Below are 9,857 nucleotides of genomic sequence, written 5' to 3' on the forward strand. Positions count from 1 at the left end.
CTATTAGGAGGTGTGACCTTGATGGAGGAAGTGTGGGAGTGGGCTTTGAGGTCTCTTTTGCTCAAGCTTCCCTCCTTGACTGTCAGTTGACTTCCTGTTGCCTACAAGATGTTGGACTCTCAGCTCCTTCTCCAGCACCAGGTCTGCCTGCATACCGCCATGCTCCCCGCCATGATGATAACGGACAACACCTCTGAACTGTAAACTGCACCTCAATTGAACGTTTTCCTTTATGAGAGTTGTTGTGGTCATGGCATCTTTTCACAGCAATAGTAAACCCTAACTAAGCCAGTTGCTATACTGATTTAAACTAAAACTCCATTGTTTTTTACAGGAATGGATAAGATAAGCCAAGAGTATCACGTGACGGGAAAGAACTAAGTGCCTATGTTGGATACCTGAATAAAACTGAGTGGTCACCAAACTAAGGATAGCTACCCAAGGAAAAGAGCCAATAGAAATGAATATCATGTAAAAGAAAAACAATTTATATGGAGGTGATAAACGCTGTCAAAGATGAACAGAAACTCAGTAATATGCTGGCCTTGGTCATCACACCTGTAATTTCAGCACTGGGGGAGCTGAGGAAGGAGAGTCAAGAGTTAAAGGCTGGCCCCGGCTGTACAGTAAGACTGTCTCAAAGAAAAAGGAAGTAGCACACAATAGTTCTTTCCTACTTAAAAAAATGGGGGGGAGGGAGGGAAAAGGAGGGGAGGAGGGGAGAGGAGGCAAAAGGGAAGGGAAGGGGAAACAGAGGAAGGGGAAGGGAAGGGGAAAGTAAGTTGCATTCCAGAACTGAAGACGAGGCTCTTGCCTGGGTCTGGAGCTTGTTATGATTAGAAGGGGCCGTGCTGCTGAAGCAGTACAATTGCACTACATCAGTTATCCACTCTCAACCCCTTTGGCGGTTTGTAACAGGTGTACCTGTTGTCTGGGGATGTTCTGGGCATTGCATGTTTAACAGCCTTCTTGGCCTCACCTGCCCAGCTAGCAAGAGCACCTCTCCCCAGTTCTGAAAGCCAAAACTACCTCCTGACATTGGTGATGGCTCCCCTCTCCCTTCTGTGCTCTCCCTGATGGCCATGTGGTGAGCAGCTTTGAACACAGTTCACACTGTGACATGTTGCCTGACTACAGGCCTAAAAGTAGCAGGGAAGCCAACCAATCATAGACTTGGTACCTCTGAAACCTTGGGCCAAAATACCCCTCTTTTCTCTTTATAAGCCGATTACGTCAAGTGTGTGCGACGGTGACAAAACATTGACAAACACACATGCAGATGGAAGAGAGACATGCTAAGCATTTCCCAAATCCTATTGGGTGGTACTAACACCTAACTGGCTTATTTTTCTTTTCATTATTTGAAGATATTTGCTTATTTTTTTAAAAATGTCTTTGGGACAGGTACTCACCGAAATCTCTAATTACAAAGAATAAACGGAAAGTAAAAATGCTTTATTTATAGAAGCAGAGATTCAAAATAATATTTATAGGGCTATCTTAGTATTAGACACAGACCCCAGGATGTCTTTTGACCTGTGGATTGTTATTGTGAGGATGGCTTCCTCCCTAACTGTACTGTCTGATCAATAGTGGTGGTGTTGGCTTATACGGAGTTTTGATGAGTGAAGGCAGGTACAGGGAGGTGTTACACAGCTGGTGTTAAACAGTGGGAAAGAGACCTTGATGGGTTGGAGCCAAGGGGCCATAGGGTGGGTGAGAGAGAGCCACACCACATAGCACTCACATAGAGGACTTTATTGGGGGAAGGGAAGAAGGGATGCAGAGTGCACCTCTGGAGATAAGAGAAGAGAGGAAGAGAGAAGAAGAGAAGAGGAGATGGGGAAAGGAGGAAGAAGAGGGGGTGCAGATGTGGCCTCATGGGAAGAGACAGGAGGGGTTTGCTTTAAAAGGCGGGCTTAGTGCATGTGTATAGAGACTAATGGGCACAGATTATGTAGTGACTTATGGCCTTAAGACCCTGGGCTGTCTAGTACAGATGCTGGAATGCTGGAGCCTATGAGTTTCACTTAGGGAGCTGCATGGACCGTAGCTCAAGTTGATGAATAGGAGAAACAGTTGAGTCCCAGGAGCCTGGCTGGCTCAAATTCTTAATGTTGAAAGACACGGTCACAGATTTTGGTGTGCATAATTAGCTGAAACAAAGCCTTATAATATCTTCAGGTTAAATGAGATGTTTTGATAATAGCCTTAAGATGAACAAGCCCAGAAAACAATCTAAAGAACACAAGGACACATAGCTGAGGTCAAAAATATAAAGCAGCCCAACTGTTACTGCCTGGCATATTTTCTTGCTAGAGCTGGTTGATGATCAAAGGTGATGATTAATTCCTTGTACCCATTCCTGACCTCAGTCTCCTAATATAAAGAACTATTGATGGATGTACGGTATGTATCCTAAAGATCTAAAGTACAGCTGACTGATTTTTTTATGTATAAAAGTTTAGGTTTGTGGTCCTATAAGACTGTATGGCGTAGATAGCTGAATGAACCACTGTTTTTTAGAAGCACTTTGACCTTGAAGAATCCTTGTGGAAAACAGTGATTGTCTTGCTGAACAGGCTTTGCAGCCATCCCATGACTTTGGTCAATAGACACCTCAGGCATACCTGAGGCTCCTGTATTATTGTGTATTGCACACGATACATAATAAAGGAGTAGAGTCATGGAGGCATGTCATGCTCTCCTTCAGTAAGACATGTAAATTAAGATTAGGGACCTTGGTAATAAGTACTTTATGTAACAATCAGTAAATATACCTCCTATGGCTGTTCAGGTCTGGACCAGTTCAGTCCGTCAGAAGAGGCTGGACCTTCCTGCTGGCACATAGACCTTAAAATTTCATCTTGGAGTTCCTTTTTTCTTCAACTGATAATGAAAGAATACAGAAAGAACACGGAAGAATAGATAATAAAGAAGAAAATCACGAAGAGATAATGTGTCTTTTCCCCTAACCCTCTCAGACAGAAAAGTCTTAGTATGTGCCGACTAAGCCATGGATTGCTTTCGATCCCTGTGGTGCTGGAGGCTGGCCCTCCAGGCAGCGACACTCCATAGCATTTGGGGTTCATGATGAAATCTAGGCTCTGCAGAGCTTGGATAGCTCAGCCCCTCCAGCTCTGCTGCCACAGCATTCATAGCCTTTCCCCTGGGCCAGCTCTGCTCTCTACCTGTAACTTTCCCCAGTGGATCTGCCGAAGTTCTGGTGTCCCCAACACCCTGTGGCTCCATCTTCGAGGAGTAGCCTGTCACGGCCTTCTTGAAGGACTGCAACCCTGCCACATATTGCCTGGTCTCCGTAGCTCTCGAAACCACGGTGCAAGACTCCATAACCTTTCAATCTTGCATCTTTCATGCCTACAAAACCAGTACCCTATAGACAACACTGAAGTGTTGCTGCCAGCTAAGGATGGAGCCTGGTCTCACTGCACCACATTTATAGGAGCCACTGTGTGCTTACCCAGAGTAAATTTACTTCACCAGACAGCAGCTTTCCCAGATCAGTGAACACCAGCATTCAAGCTGGAACCTTTGATGGGTGGAGTCCAGGCCTCGGGACTCCTTTCCTGTGGGCCCATTGTGAAGCTGATGGTTTCTCTTTAACAATTGTAATTACAGCCTATTTTAATACATGTCTTGGCTGCAACTTTAACCTTATTTAGCTCCTCTTCTTGACAATCTACACATTTTTTAAATGTCTGTCTTTGTTGATCTCACCACTGTAGACCTGGTGAGAGTAGTACCACCCATGTCATAAAGTGAATAGTATCCTGCCATGACGTTTTCTCTGCCAGACACATTAGTCCATTACTGTTAAATTCCGCTTCCTTCAAGTTCTCAAGACATGGGAAGAATGCAGTCATATTTTTGCCAGAATATAATTGGAACGTCTTCTAACCCGGTTCCTCGTAAGAATCCATTTCCCTCTGAAACCTCCTGAGCCAGGTCTCAGCACTCTTCATTTCTCTCAGCTTTCTGCTTTCCCACCAGAATGGTCCATTAAGCTGTGCTTACAGCATTTGAGCTTTTCTAACCCAAAGGTCCGAACTCTTTGACATTCCTCCTGCAACCAGTTCTTTAGAACGCCTATGAATGCATGGTCAGGTTTATCACAGCAACAGGCACATTTCTCAGTACCCATTGTCTGTATTAACTACGTGTCTCAGGGCTCTAACAAAACACCTCAGGAAAGTAACTTAAGGAAAACAGGCTTTATTTTGGATCGCGGTCCAAGATACAGTCCAGCAGGGTTGGGAAATCTTAGCCATCTTGTTCTGAGGCACCTGGTTACACTGTATCCACAACTAAGCAGAGAACTGTGAATTCTAGCTCTCAACTCAACTCACTTTCTCAGTTACATTCAGTTATGCCTCATAGGCATGCCCAGAGACTAACTTAATCAATAATATTCCACAGACATGAGGCTTGCCTTTTAGGTGATTGATTCTAGAAGACAATATCAACAGTCACATATGGGAAACAGCTAATATATTAATTAAACCAAGTCCAGCATGGTGGCACATTCCTGCAATTCCAGCATTTGGAAGACAGAGGCTGGAGAATTTCATGTTCAAGGCAAGTTAGGGATACATAGTGAAACCCTCAAGATCTATTAATGGCATGTGCTATAAATGATAAACTTGATTCCCAAGGGTAAAAGCTTAGTAGCACTCATGCACTGTTCTCCAAGAAGTCTTGGTCTCACTACCATCTCTCTTATAATCAACTGCTCGTCTTGAGTCATCCTCTCTGGTCATTGAAAGCTAGAACAGTCACCTAGCATCAACCAGTGGGATGCTGCTGCATTCACAGTCTAAACCCTCATCTTCAATTACCAAGATGTGTATTTTGCCTAACTCTTTCCACTAAAATAGAGTAGCGTATCTTGTTTTTAGAAGAAACAAATGTGTCACTATATTTACATTTCTGACCACGTTTAAAAAAGAACTGCTCATCATCTTGTTCAAAGCATGATAACCCACTGAGTTAATTTTGTTGAACAATCTTTAAATAGCATCCAGACAACAGACTTGGGCCACTGTCTAAGAACTAAAACAGGGTACAATGTAATTAAGTGTTCTCAGGTCCCCATGCCAACACTGGAAGAATAAAAGCATGGGCATGGTCTCTGCCTACAAAGCTTACAGTGTGGGAGAGATATGTGTGTGCAGGTTTGATAAATGTCTGAGAAGCACTGATATGGATATGTAATGGATGCTAAGACTTACCAAAGGCAAAATGAAAATTTAAGAACATTTTAACAACTGTCCAAATAAAGCTAACAGATATATTCAACTACATCATCAGTTCATCTCGATTGTACAATGTAAGATTGCAATTATTGTCCCTTTCCATGGCAGAATTCACCAACTATTCTCTACATGCTTGCACACTGACTATCCCTGGAGCTGGGCATAATCTCCTAACTGACCACTAGCCAAGCTTACAAAGGAGCAGCAGGTGTGACTTCTCTTGCTCTTCCTCCACTATCTTGAACATAAAGGAGCCATGCTGAGATGGCAGATCTTTGAGATCAAAGTAGCCTGTAGCAATGAATAAATTTCATGAATGATAGCCCTAGAGAGCTGCCTGAACAGACCAGAGTTTTATAGAGCAAAAATAAACCTTGACTGTCAGGCAACTGAAATAGCTGGTTGTATCTCGAATAGCACAGCTTTCAGTCACATTATAAAAAAGACATTCTAGAGCCCCATAGTAAAAGTTTATTTTGGCTTGCATTCATTCATTAGGCAAACACTACCTACTAAGGCAAAGCTTTTTGTACTGAGGATAGAATGATGAATAAGGTAAAGAAAATCTGTAGTATCCGGGAGCTACATTTTATTTATTTATTGATTGATTAATTATAATTTCTTTGGTCTTTCGAGACAGGTTTTTGTAGCCTGAAGGTTTCTCCGGTCCCATGGTCCCACAGCTTATAATCATTCAGAGGCTGAATATTATTTACAAACTGTATGGCTTATGGCAGGCTTCTTGCTAGCTAGCTCTTTCATCTTAAATTAACCCATTTCTATTGATCTGTTTTGCCACATGGCCATGGTGTTACCGGTCTGCTGGCATCTTGTTGCTCCTTGGGTGGCAGCTAGCAGCTCCTTTCCCTCCCCTTTCTCTCACTCTCTCTCTTGGATTTTCCCACCTGGCTCCATCCTGCCCTGCCATTGGCCAATGCAGCTTTATTTATCAACCAATCAGAGCAACACATATTCACAGCATACAGAAAGACATCCCACAGCAGGGTTTCTCTGTGTAGCCTTGGCTGTCCTGAACTGTAGACCAGGCTAGTCTCGAACTCACAGAGAACCTGCCTCTGCCTCCCAAGTACTGGGAATAAAGGCGTGTGCCACCACCACCCAGCTGGGAGACAGACATAAAACAGAATTTGCAGATGCTAATAAAAAAATGTAATTGAAGAAAAAGAAAGATCTCACTAATCCTGCCCCCTTCTAAGTTTACTCTTGTCCTTACCTCTCTTCTTACTGAGAGTCTATAGTCCACTGATTTCACTATCTGTACATATCCTCAGCTCAATCGACCTTTGCCCTTCTATCTAGCTATTTGCTTAGAGAAGTTCCAACCTACTTAAATATTTCCTGTCCCTCTCTCTCCCTTCCTGCCATCTTTATACCTACTACTAGGTATCCAGACACAGGAAGAACAATAAAGCCGAACTCATTGATGTCATAACCACTAATCTCAATGGCTCCTTGCAGCTGCTTGGAAAAGCTACTTGCTTAACCCTGTCATCTTCCATTAGCCTATAAAACTAGTCCAGTTTCCAATCCCCTCAAATCTCAGCAGCCTTCTCTGGAACTCACTCACTGTCAGTGACTTTATACTTAAATTTACCAAGAAACTTACAGGAAGCAGAACTTCTGAAACTTTCACTATATCTGCCACCCTGAATTTGAACGCATAGCTTCTGAATTCCCTCATTACCATTGCTATGGTTTCAATGTGTTGCCCAAATTTCATGTGTTTAAAACATATTAGGATTAGAAAAGGCTTTAAGAGAGATCTGACCTAGCAAACCCGTTCTCTCTCTCTCTCTCTCTCTCTCTCTCTCTCTCTCTCTCTCTCTCTCTCTCTCTCTCCCCCCCCCCCATATGATGTACTCGGCTGTGCTGACAGCAGTGAGGCCTTTCATAGTTGCCGACATCATGCTTTTGGACTTCTCCTTTTCCAGAACCATAAACTAATAAGCCTCTATTGTTCATCAATTACCTAGAACAAAGATTAAAGTATACGTAGGAGCTGTCTATACTAAGAACAACTCTTCCGCTTGTGTACTGGATCCCACGTCCTCTCATCTTCAGTGGCAGAGTTGGACTGGTGCCACTCAGATCCATCCCTAGCTGTAAAGTTGACAGCCTCCATCCGTCACCTCCTTCAGAACGTATACAGTCGTTGTCATTCCCCCTGAATTCATACCCCTCCTGGAGCAGCCTGTATGCAAGGACTGAGTGATTTGGGGGGCCAGCATTGAGGACCTCTGGAGAGCAGTAGTCACTCCAGAGGTCCAGGGTTGGCTGACAATTTGTGGGATCAGTTCTATCCTTCCTCTGTCCCATCTGGCTTCCGTCTTCTTCTCACAGGTCTTGAACCCTTAAAAAAATGTTAGTGTTCCAGATTCTGTTTCTGCTTGTAGAGAACCCAAGCTGCCAAACCTACTGTAGTGGTTCTAGGGGCTGCCCCTCCTTTCCTCTGCATCATCAACTGTATCCTTTACCAATTCAATCCGATCGATCAGTACAGTCACAGCTTCCTCCTTCAAAAGCAGAGTCCCTTTGAATTACTGCTCTCCCAGAGCCACTGTGATGCCAAATTCTTTCAAAGTGTCCGAATTTGCTTTTTGTCCATTTGGCTCTTTATCCTCACTCCTGGTACTTTTTTTTGGGGTGTGTGTGTGTGTGTGTGTGTGTGTGTGTGTGTGTGTGTGTGTGTGTGTGTGTGAGTTTTTCAAGACAGGGTTTCTCTGTTTAACAGTCCTGGGCTGTCTTGGAACTCATTCTGTAGACCAGGCTAGCTTCAAACTCATAGAGATCTGCCTGCCTCTGCCTCCCCAGTGCTGGAATTAAAGGTGTGCACCACCACGGCTTGGTTCACTCCTGGTACCTTATACTCACTACCTAAAAGAGATAGCTCAGCAGGGCCATTGGGACTGTTGTTATATCCAAGTCAGTTCTCTGTTCACATCTCACCCAGTTGGTCACTCTCTCCTTGGAAGACACTATTTGTGAAGAAGTCACTTGGCTTCTGGGACACAGCTTTGATTCTCCTCCACCGCTAGCTACTGTTGTTCCACAGCTTCTTAGCCGGCTTGCCTTCCTCTCTTGAACCCATAAACCCAGGAGGATCCAGAGTTCAGTCTTGGAACTACCTCTCCTTGCTACTTAAATGAATTTCTCCTTACTACCTTTATTATTCCCGTTTGTGACCTCATCCAGTGCCAGGGCTTTAGACACCAACTACATGTTGACAACTGCTAAGTTACTATCTTGAGCTACGGCTTCTGCCCTTGAATGCTAGATGCTCATGTCCAACTGTTTATTAGGAATTTCCATTTTGATGACCACAAATCTCAATCCTAACATAGCTGAAACAAAGTAAATTCAGACCTCCCACAAGCTCCTCCCTAAAAAAATAAACTAAAGACGTTTGCCCATCCCATTTCCTTAAGTCTTCCTTGTCCCAATAGGTCCTCTGTGCTTACAGTTGTTTGAACCAAAACCCAGTAATCATTGATTTCTTATTCTCATTTCCCACACCCAGTAATTTAGATAATTTTCCAGGGCATACCTCATCTCTCTGCTCTCATTTTGAGTTCTTTTTTCAAATGTCATTTTATTAACAAAACCTCCCTTAAGCGTTGAACTTTTAAAAGAAAAGCCCACCTGCCCTGCTGATACTCCATATCCTCCTTTTAATTGCTATGCCACTACTGTACAATATATGTGTGTGCGCTCACCGTCCCAACTACAGTCTACTTCATGATGGTAGGCACCTACCCAACTCCAGCCTCTAGTGATGGACAGAGGATTTAATACTTGTAAATGAATGTATGAGAACCGTGTCAAAACAGGGACGGTCTTGAGGAAGGAAAACTACTTGAGCAGAAATAAGTGATGGGAAAGAGCAAGTTAACTGAAGATTAATAGGAAAGACCGGCCCCATCAGTGTAAAGCCCAGAGGGTAGGAAGGACGGTCTTGTGTAAGGTAGGAACGTGAGTAAGTCCTGGGTGACTAAACCGCCAACCAATGTCAGAGAGCTATCAGACAGAGGGTCAGCAGCTGGATGATGAAGCATCGTGCATATTATGATAAGAAATTTTGAGGTTATTCCAAGTATGATGGGCCATCAGAGGTTTTAAGTAAGAGGGTGTCAAATTAAATAGAATTGCTTTGGTGGGGGTGTGACTAGTGGGAGGAGGCAAATTAGTATTTGGAAGGGCAGACCAGTGGCAGGCTCTGCTGCAATCCAAACTAAAGAGGAGAGTGCATGGGATGTGAGCAGAATCAGTGGAAGGGTGACTGACCTAAGATCTCATGAAAGCAGAAAGAACAAGACTTTGCTTATGTTTCAAAAAGGGACACAAAAGAAAAAAAGTGATTTATGTCCTGCAACTTGGAGTCCATTACCACAAATGTAACTAATCGTATTTCCACCAAGTCTACTGGATTAAAAAAAAAAAGGACCAGTTGGCAGCTAGTGTTCTCGGGGTAGAGAGAAAATGAAGACAATTACACGTAGGAGAGCACGTGACTTAATGCTGAGTTTTTGAAGTGTGGAATCTAAAAAGTAGGTGGGATTTACCTAG

Source organism: Peromyscus leucopus, chromosome 5, assembly GCF_004664715.2.
Source record: "Peromyscus leucopus breed LL Stock chromosome 5, UCI_PerLeu_2.1, whole genome shotgun sequence".
Taxonomy (NCBI): domain Eukaryota; kingdom Metazoa; phylum Chordata; class Mammalia; order Rodentia; family Cricetidae; genus Peromyscus; species Peromyscus leucopus.